This window comes from Paramisgurnus dabryanus, chromosome 12, assembly GCF_030506205.2.
Source record: "Paramisgurnus dabryanus chromosome 12, PD_genome_1.1, whole genome shotgun sequence".
Lineage (NCBI taxonomy): Eukaryota > Metazoa > Chordata > Actinopteri > Cypriniformes > Cobitidae > Paramisgurnus > Paramisgurnus dabryanus.
Window position 1 is genome coordinate 14458024 of NC_133348.1, and position 8818 is coordinate 14466841.

General features: G+C 39.0%; 2 long non-coding RNA genes across 2 annotated transcripts; one reads left to right on the plus strand and one right to left on the minus strand.

Moving 5' to 3' along the window:
* The first annotated feature begins 4769 nt into the window (after positions 1-4769).
* LOC141283053 (uncharacterized) lies at positions 4770-6337 on the plus strand. The gene is made up of 2 exons (XR_012338030.1): positions 4770-5501; positions 5586-6337. It is a non-coding gene; the product is annotated as an uncharacterized lncRNA (long non-coding RNA).
* LOC135738711 (uncharacterized) lies at positions 5778-7251 on the minus strand. Its single transcript, XR_010528766.2, has 2 exons — positions 6986-7251; positions 5778-6520 (listed from the first exon to the last, which is right to left on the minus strand). It is a non-coding gene; the product is annotated as an uncharacterized lncRNA (long non-coding RNA).
* Positions 7252-8818: the final 1567 nt, after the last annotated feature.

Consider the following 8818-nt stretch of genomic DNA (forward strand, 5'->3'; position numbering starts at 1 on the left):
GTAGTGATTTCCCCCGGCAACGCTTTTATACAAGTGCACATTCACCCTTAAAGTCCTTCGCCAAGAGTCCTGAGTGCGAGGTCTATGGGAAAGTCATGTTGTGAGAAGTCTTTAGGTTGTATTTGAGGTTTTGAAGTGAGATGACTAGCAGCATGAATGCTTACGTTAAGGCCACAATGTGACATTTAGTGGAATGGCTGTAATTCTGTTTGTGGGAGTGAAACAGCATGTGGATGCGGTGCGGTTGGTACCATGACCTTGATGTGACATAAGGTTTAAGTATTTCTTAAAAGCTTACCACTGCGTGTGTGTGTGTGTGTGTGTGTGTGTGTGTGTGTGTGTGTGTGTGTGTGTGTGTGTGTGTGTGTGTGTGTGTGTGTGTGTGTGTGTGTGTGTGTGTGTGTGTGTGTGTGTGTGTGTGTGTGCGTGCGTGCGTGCGTGCGTGCGTGCGTGCGTGCGTGCGTGCACCTTAGTGTGTCCTGTTTTATCTTTAAGATGCCCTTGGGGCAGCCTTCTGTAAAAATCCTTTATAAACATGTATGTATCAATGCACACATTCATACAACATGTGAATCCTCAACAACGACACATACTCCTTACAAATCCTCCTTTTCCCCTTTGACATTTGCTGTCAGTAATCTGGAGATAACCCTGTGCTTTGAATCTCAAAGCAGTGCTGTGATCCTTTTTTTGAATGCGACACACTTTTGCCATCCCTGGCTCTTAGGTTCTCTTGTGGTTTCATACAGTATCTCCTTTTCATGATGCTTTCAATTAGTAGCAATGTGGTGGAGAAGATGTGAAATAATGAGATGCTCTGCTGTAAAAGGTGATAAGGTTGCTTTTGACAAATGTGAAGTTTCACTTCTATTGACTGAACAAAGTAAATAAAACTATATGAAGACAAAAGACTCATGCCACACATGAAAATGCTGACGCCTGTGCTGTGAGACAATTTTGATTCCAATTTTAAAAAACACAAACTTACCACTCAGAAATGTCCATTAACAATCTCCGAACAATTTATTATATCTTTCTCTGGTACAGGCTCAAACATATGGTTTGTTTACACACAGCTATTCAAAAGAAATGCTCTAAAAACACAGCATTAGAGCCAATCAAATCAGAGCTCAACATTATTATTCATGACCCTTCCAAATAAGGTAATAAGAGACCATTTCATTGTAAATGAAATGTAAAAATGTAAAATCATTTCTGGATAATTTTTACACTTAAATCTTTCCCCACCATTGACGGGTTATCTCGTCAATTAAGAGAAAACGTCTCCCTGCCAATTATGAGAATTTCCAGCTTTCCGCAATACCGCTATTAACCATCAGGTGGCGGACTTCCGCAACTTATACAACCCGGAAGTAACGCCTCACTTGAAAGAGAAAGAACTCCGTGAATGTTTTGAAGATCGCTCTGAATGGGATCTCTATCAAAAGTCCTTCGCAAAAATGGAATTATCTCAGCTTTTTGCTCAAAATTGGGTGTTTTTAAAGAAACCTACCCTGAGAGGTGATAAAAAGAGAACTAATGAAGGTAGGATGAAACGTTTTTTTTTTTAAGCAGATGGTCTCTTCTTTCATTTGATATATTGTATGTTTATATATGTAAAGAAAAACATTTTCTGGAAGGCATTAAACTTTTGTGAAAATACTGAAAAATGCTGGCGCTGGCTGGCAACTTAAAAAAAAAAAACACTGACGGGGGAAAGAGTCAATAAAGCCCACATACCATATGTAGATATCAGAGACCAATTTAACATATTATTTAAATGCATTCTTTGGCACTTTTAAAGGTGTATTGGGTAACTTTTAGAAGGAACTCTTGACAGAAATGAAATATAATATACATAACTATATTATCAGTGGTGTATAAGGACCTTACATAATGAACTGCGTTGTTTTTATTACCTTAGAATGAGCCGTTTTATAAACATACACCGCAGGTCCTCTTAAACCTGGGATACACTGCACGATTTGAGTCTTGACTGTGCAGTTTGACATGTTGCATGATTATGTTCGGCCATGATTTGCCTTTTATCTTAAAAAAAAAGTGACAGCGGCTGTTCAACAGCTAAAGTCTATTGAAAATGCATTCATGAAGAGAGAGATTGTTTGTTCATTCAGGCGAACATTTATGTGAGTAGGGTGTTGAAATTAAAAATGGCCTTTGAAATACCCAATGACATCAATTAAATTATAGATACCTTGAGCACAAGTTGTCTTCCTGTCCCCTCTCTCTTCCTTTCTCAGATTAAAGAAACAGAGAGAGAAAAAAGAAGAAATAATCTTCCCAGCCCAGACCAATGGGCCGTGTCTTTGTGAGAAAGGTTTAAAGTTAGACTGAACTGTGAAAAACTGTGCACATTTGCATTTAAATCCATCTGACCTGGGAAAGCACCGTTCCCCATTTCAAAAACAAGACAATTAATGCCAATTACCAGTATCCATTTCCCCTTCTCGTTTTCATTTTTGAGTTGTTCATGCATGCAAAAAAGAAAATGTCTGAATGATTCAGTCATTTTGTGACAATTACAGATGATCCGCTGAGGCGAAACGTCTATCTCAGACACTGAAATCGTTTAATTTATTTATTTCGTACTCTTGAGTGAAAGCAACAGAGAGGAGTCGCAAGAGCGTGCGCTTGGCTGTTGGCGTCTGCGTGTGGGAGCTGAAGGCAAAGTTTGGAACGGTTTTTGAAGCTTTAAACGTCAGTCTGAAGGCTCGGTCGAGGTCTGCGTGCATCGCGTCTGGAGCATAAAGATATTGCTCGCTGCTCCTGCCAGTCTCTCAGAAGTCTCCTTCGGTTAGTGTGGTTTAGGAACCAAACGAGACGAATCCGTTTGCTTATATCAAAAGCCACCTTATTCAATCATGCTCTGCGACACGCAGCTTTGTGCCACGATATTTATTTATTTCCTCTATCAAATAATTGTCAACGCAGTCTGCTCGGTGGCGTAGGATTTTTGGAATGTTTACGTGGCAGCGAATGCGGAAAAGACATTCAGCAGTCAATCTCGCATTTTTGAAATGTAAATAGATGCAAGGAGTGGTAATGTATAGTGTGAGGTATTATAAACGGTTTAGGGATGAAAAACAGGCTTTAGATACTTCAAACAGGCCCACTCCCATCCCCGTCATCGCCACCCCTCAGCCGCCTCTTCTCGTGGAACCACAAGCTACAGTTTTCCCAGAAGCCAAAAGGGATTTGCAAGTATTTTAGTAATCCATTTCATTCCAGTGTTCTGTGGTGATGGGAAATTTGTCATGTGAGAGTATGCATAGTGTTACCGCGTGTGCTAGTGTGGTATGTTGGCAAATTGGATTTAAACCTCCGCTCTTAAACTTCTTTCTTTTGCTCTCCATTCTTGTTTCTTTTCTCCACTTCTCTCTTGTCCTTTCCTCCTCTTGTCCTCTCATCTGTTTTACCCTTTAAAGTAGGTCAAGTTGTTAAGAGAACATTACTCCCACTTTATATTGTCTCAAAACTGTTTAGAAATCATTTTCTTCCTCCGTCTTTCATTCTTTTGCTATCCCAATTTTCAAATCCCCTGACAATTTATAATAATTTATATAAATTTATAAATATTTGGGTGTTTGGATCAGTAATTTCATTTTGATCTATCAAATTACTGAAGGACACAGTAATATTTCAGTAGTGAAATGAGGTTTATTGGATTAACAGAAAATGTGCAATATGCATCAAAACGAAATTAGACTGGTCCATAAATTTGGGCACCCCAACAGAAAAATCACATCAATATTTAGTAGAGCCTTCTTTAGCAGAAATTACAGCCTCTAGGCGCTTCATATAGCCTGTAATGAGTGTCTGGATGAATGTATTTTGGACCATTCCTCCTTACAAAACATCTCCAGTTCAGTTAGCAGTGTTTCCCACAGGATTTTGAGAGACTTGTGGCAGTGATGACATCACACTCTAATTAGCATATATGTGACGTCATCACGTGTTTGCGTTTGATCCGGTTTGATCGAGTGTTGGCACCTGAAATATGTTTCACTTCTACTCTTTGATCTGTCACGTTATATTGCATTTTAACATAACTTATTGCTATTATTTACATATTATCAGTTCTGTTGTCAGACATAAAATGAGCAGACTATAGCCCTATTCGGATGGGATTAGTTTTACGGTTGTAGATGGCGTAATGTAATTTTACCACAGGACGTCTGTAATATTGATGGTCAATTCGGACGGGATTAGAAATTTCAGTAAAACATTCAGAAGTGGGAGGGGTAACTCGATTGCGCAGCAGGTCACCTCTCTCGTCATCATGTGCACGTTGCTTCCTGATATCAACATGACACAGACGAGAAAAACTCGAAACACTGTGTTTAATTTCAGTTTGGGGAGAACGTCAGTTTCAGAAACAGTTCTGTGCCTCTGAGAAGTGAATTTGACTTTTTAAAGTTTGTGTCGTGTTATTCAGGAACTGACTTGCCACTGACTTGTTTTTTCGCCTAGAATACAAGTAAATGCTTAAGCGCTTTTATATTTGAAAGAAACCCGCAAAATAACAGGAAATTACGAAACGTACGTGTATGTTTACAGCTGGTATATAAATCACCATACATTTACATTGAAGTCTTACTGCTGTTGCTCTTCTCATCAATGTCTTGTTATGAGCCCCTTTTTTATTTAAATGCGACTTTTATTGTCGCGTATAGCGCAGACAATTGGGTGCAAATTCAGAAATATGAGAGAATACACAGTAACTGTTACACTAAGTTACTACAAAACACGTGCGCAGGCATATCGCATTATAGAGAGGGAGAGAACAGGTGTGTGTGTGTGTGTGGGAAACACTAATGCTAACCTTTCGTCAAGTCATCGCCGTCTTCTCTGTCAGTAAAATCTGTGACTGTTGACGTTTACGCGAAAAAGAAAGTATTCACCTTATTCCGCCACGCCCCTTTTCAATTCTTCGCTCTTCCGCATTTTGTCAACCGACTTCCGCTGCTAATATGGCACAGTGCATTCGGGAGCTAGTTTGGTGGTTAAAAGATTGTTTGTAGTTCACTATAACTTTAGCTAAATGACAAATATCGCAACTGCTGTAAATGTTTTGAATTAGGAGCACGGAGAAAACTTGATACGACGCTCGGATAGTCTTATAATGTCCCATCAATCGTCTCGTGGTTAGACGATATGAAGCAGCCGCGGCAAGTAACCTATTGGACATATTTTATTACCTCGTCGTGTCAGAAGGAGTTGATGGAGCAACATTATTAAAGTAATTATGCTTACCAATATTTACACAGTGATTTCGTCTTTTTTAAAGCAAATGTGCACCTTAGCCAGTCCAATATCTATTTCGTTTTTATGTGGTAATGTACCATGATAGAATTCATTTGCAAACTTGCCAACACTTATTCCTTCAAATCAGGAGACTTAAATCCTTTTAAGTGGAATCTACAAAGCTCACATATGGTTTAAGAAATTCCTTACAGATAATATCTGATCACACTGTAAAGGTTTATATAACTGCATGACAGGTTACATCTGATCACATTGTAAAGATTTAATATAACTGCACAATATCTGATCACATTGTAAAGGTTTATATAACTGCATGACAGGTAACATCTGATCACATTGTAAAGATTTAATATAACTGCACAATATCTGATCACATTGTAAAGGTTTAATATAAATGCACAACATCTGATCACATTGTAAAGGTTTAATATAACTGCATGGCAGGTAATATCTGATCACATTATAAAGGTTTAATATAAATGCACAACAGATCACATTGTAAATGTTTAATATCACTGCATGACATCTGATAACAAACTGTATGAAGGTTTAATGTAACTTTACAACAGGTAAAATCAGGTCAAATTGTAAAGGTTTATAAAAATAACTATGGACTAAGAAACAACTAACTTTTCAGCAAGACCACCCTGCAATGAATTAAGACACAGCTTTATCAGAGTCATCAGGAGCTGAACCCAAGTGTTTATCTGGAAGCTGTTGGTGTATGTACTGGTGACGTGCTTAGCGACTGAATGTAATGCATGCAATATCAACCCTGTGTAAAGCTGACAAAGATGGTTGTTTCTCAGTAGAGATATGTACATTTGTGCCAGCTCAACACATGAAGCAGAAGCATTGAAGCAGTTTCTCAGACAGGGTTTACAGGACTAGGCCTTAATTATATTAGGACATTTTAGTTTTTACAAACAAACCACATCTTGTGACAAAACAATGGCACTCATATATGTTGAGGTATGTCAGTACAAGGTGTTTTTAAATTATTGTAGCTCAAATAAGCATTTTAGCCTGGGACCAGCATAAGCCCTGTCCGGGTAACTGCAAGGTTGTTTTCCCATATCAGATGTAGGTTGCTTCAGGTTGAGTTGTGATTTTAAAGTGTAGTTGTGTTCAGAGACGGATTGATCCTCCCATTGTGTTTCTGCATCACAGTTTAGGAACACGTTGATTGTATCATCCTCACAGTTGTCCATTGCATCACTAAACATCAATGCATCTGTGAAAATAATTTAACCATAAACATTTTTATGTTAGTATTTAAAAGAAACTTGCATCATGAGAATTAATTTATAAATGACATCCATACTTAAACAGAACAGTGTGTGAGAGAGAGATGCATTAAAAAGAGACAGTAACGTTATACACACAACCTCTAACTTAAGTGTTAAATAATATGTCGTTTAATATGTCATTATCATCAATATCTGAATGAGAAATTAACTGACCTCCTAGCATCTGAAGTCTACGTAACTTGTATGAATCACGTGAGCTACTGTAAGAATGTAATGTACTATAATATATTGCTGTCTTATCTTAAATATAAAAATACAGGTGGGCAATGAAAATCATTCAAAATAATTGCATTTTATAAACTAACGTTACTGATCTTAAGTTTATTCGTAGAACGGACATCACAAATCTAACGTTAGGCGAAAGAGCACATTAAGCTAAGATAGCTTACCTGAAACTGACCACCTTTTCAACACCCGGCGTGGTTTAAAGTTACCGGAACATCGTAGTCGAACCATTACTTGGGATTAGGGTGTTCCTCAGTCGGCTCCCCGTCCATTAAAATTGGTAAGAAACAAACATAAAAGCGCTTGAGTGAGCTTTTTAAGTTTAACGCGTCGCCTTCAGCCACTGCCTCAGCTGCTCATCATATGCACCCGGAAGTACGTTGACAAAATGAGCGCAATGGCGCCGCCCTTGTTGTCGTGGAAAATAAGGTGAATACGGAGGAACGGACATTGAAACACCGCCCCCTTTTCACGCTCGTGAGAGAGAGAGAGAGAGAGGGAGAGAGGGGCGCGCGCTGCATGCAACATAGAAAGGGAGGGCGCGCTGGGTGCTTGCAACAATGAATTAAGACGTTTTTAAACAGTAAAATATAAATGTAAATGGGAATCATGAAAAATCTATTTGTGGCGGCCAGCGCTGATTCTGTGGCGGTGCGCCACGAGTAAATCAACGTATGGGAAACACTGTCTGTTTGATAGTTTGATGATATTCAGGTCTGGGGACTGAGATGGCCATTCCAGAACATATCAGAATGTACTTGTTCCCCTGTATAAATGCCTGAGTAGATTTAGAGCAGGGTTTTGGGTCATTGTCTTGTTGAAATATCCAGCCCCGGCGTAACTTTAACTTTGTGACTGATTCCTAAACATTATTCTCAAGAATCTGCTGATATTGTGTGGAATCCATGCAACCCTCAACTGTAACCAGATTCCCAGTACCAGCACTGGCCACACAGCCCCACATCATGATGGATCCTTCACCACATTGTACTGCAAGTAGCAAGTGTTTTTCTTGGAACGCTGTGTTCTTTTGCCACCATGCATAATGCCCCTTGTTATGACAAAATAACTCAATCTTTGTTTCATCAGTCCACAACACCTTATCCCAAAATTAAGCTGACTTGTCCAAATGTGCATTTGCATACCTCAGAGACTCCATTTGTGTAGTGTGTGCAGGAAAGGCTTGTTTCTCATCAAAGTTTGCTGAATTGTTGAATGATGCACAGTGACACCATCTGATGTTGTAGATCTTTGGAGGTGGTCTGTCTGTTTTTGATGATTCTTACCATCCTTCGCCTTTGCCTCTCCAAAATTTTAAGTGGCCTGCCACTTCCAGCCTTAACAAGAACTGTGCCTGTGGTCTTCCATTTCCTCATTATGTTCCTCACAGTGGATACTGACAGCTTATATCTTTGTGATAACTTTTTGTAGCCTTCCCCTAAACCATAATGTTGAACAAACAACATTTGAGAGTTGTTTTGAGACCCTCCAGGTTGCCACTCTACAGAGGAGAGTCAAAGAGAACAACAACTTGCAATTGGCCACCTTAAATACCTTTTCCCATGATTTGATGCACTTGTCTATGAAGTTCAAGGCTTAAACCAGTTGTGTGTTCCAATTAAACAGTGCTAAGTAGTTACAGGGTGAACATGATTTTACCAAGTAGGATGTGATCCTGGATCAACACCATTGTCGGTCCTGGGTCAACATTTTCATTAACCAATCAGATTGCAGGATTAGGATTAGTGTGTATGTTAGATTTAGGTTTAGGATTGGGTTGGGGCTTTTTAAGAAATACTCCTCAAACTATTATTTCACACTAATTTGAGGGTTTAAAAATGGTAAGGGTTTGAGTTAAGGGTAGGTTGGGGTATCTTTTTTAAAACGTTGATCCAGGACCACATCTTACTTGGTGAAATCACAGCGACCGTAGTCCAGGTATCAACAAAATGACAAGGGTGCCCAAATGTATGCACCTGTCTAATTTCATTTTGATG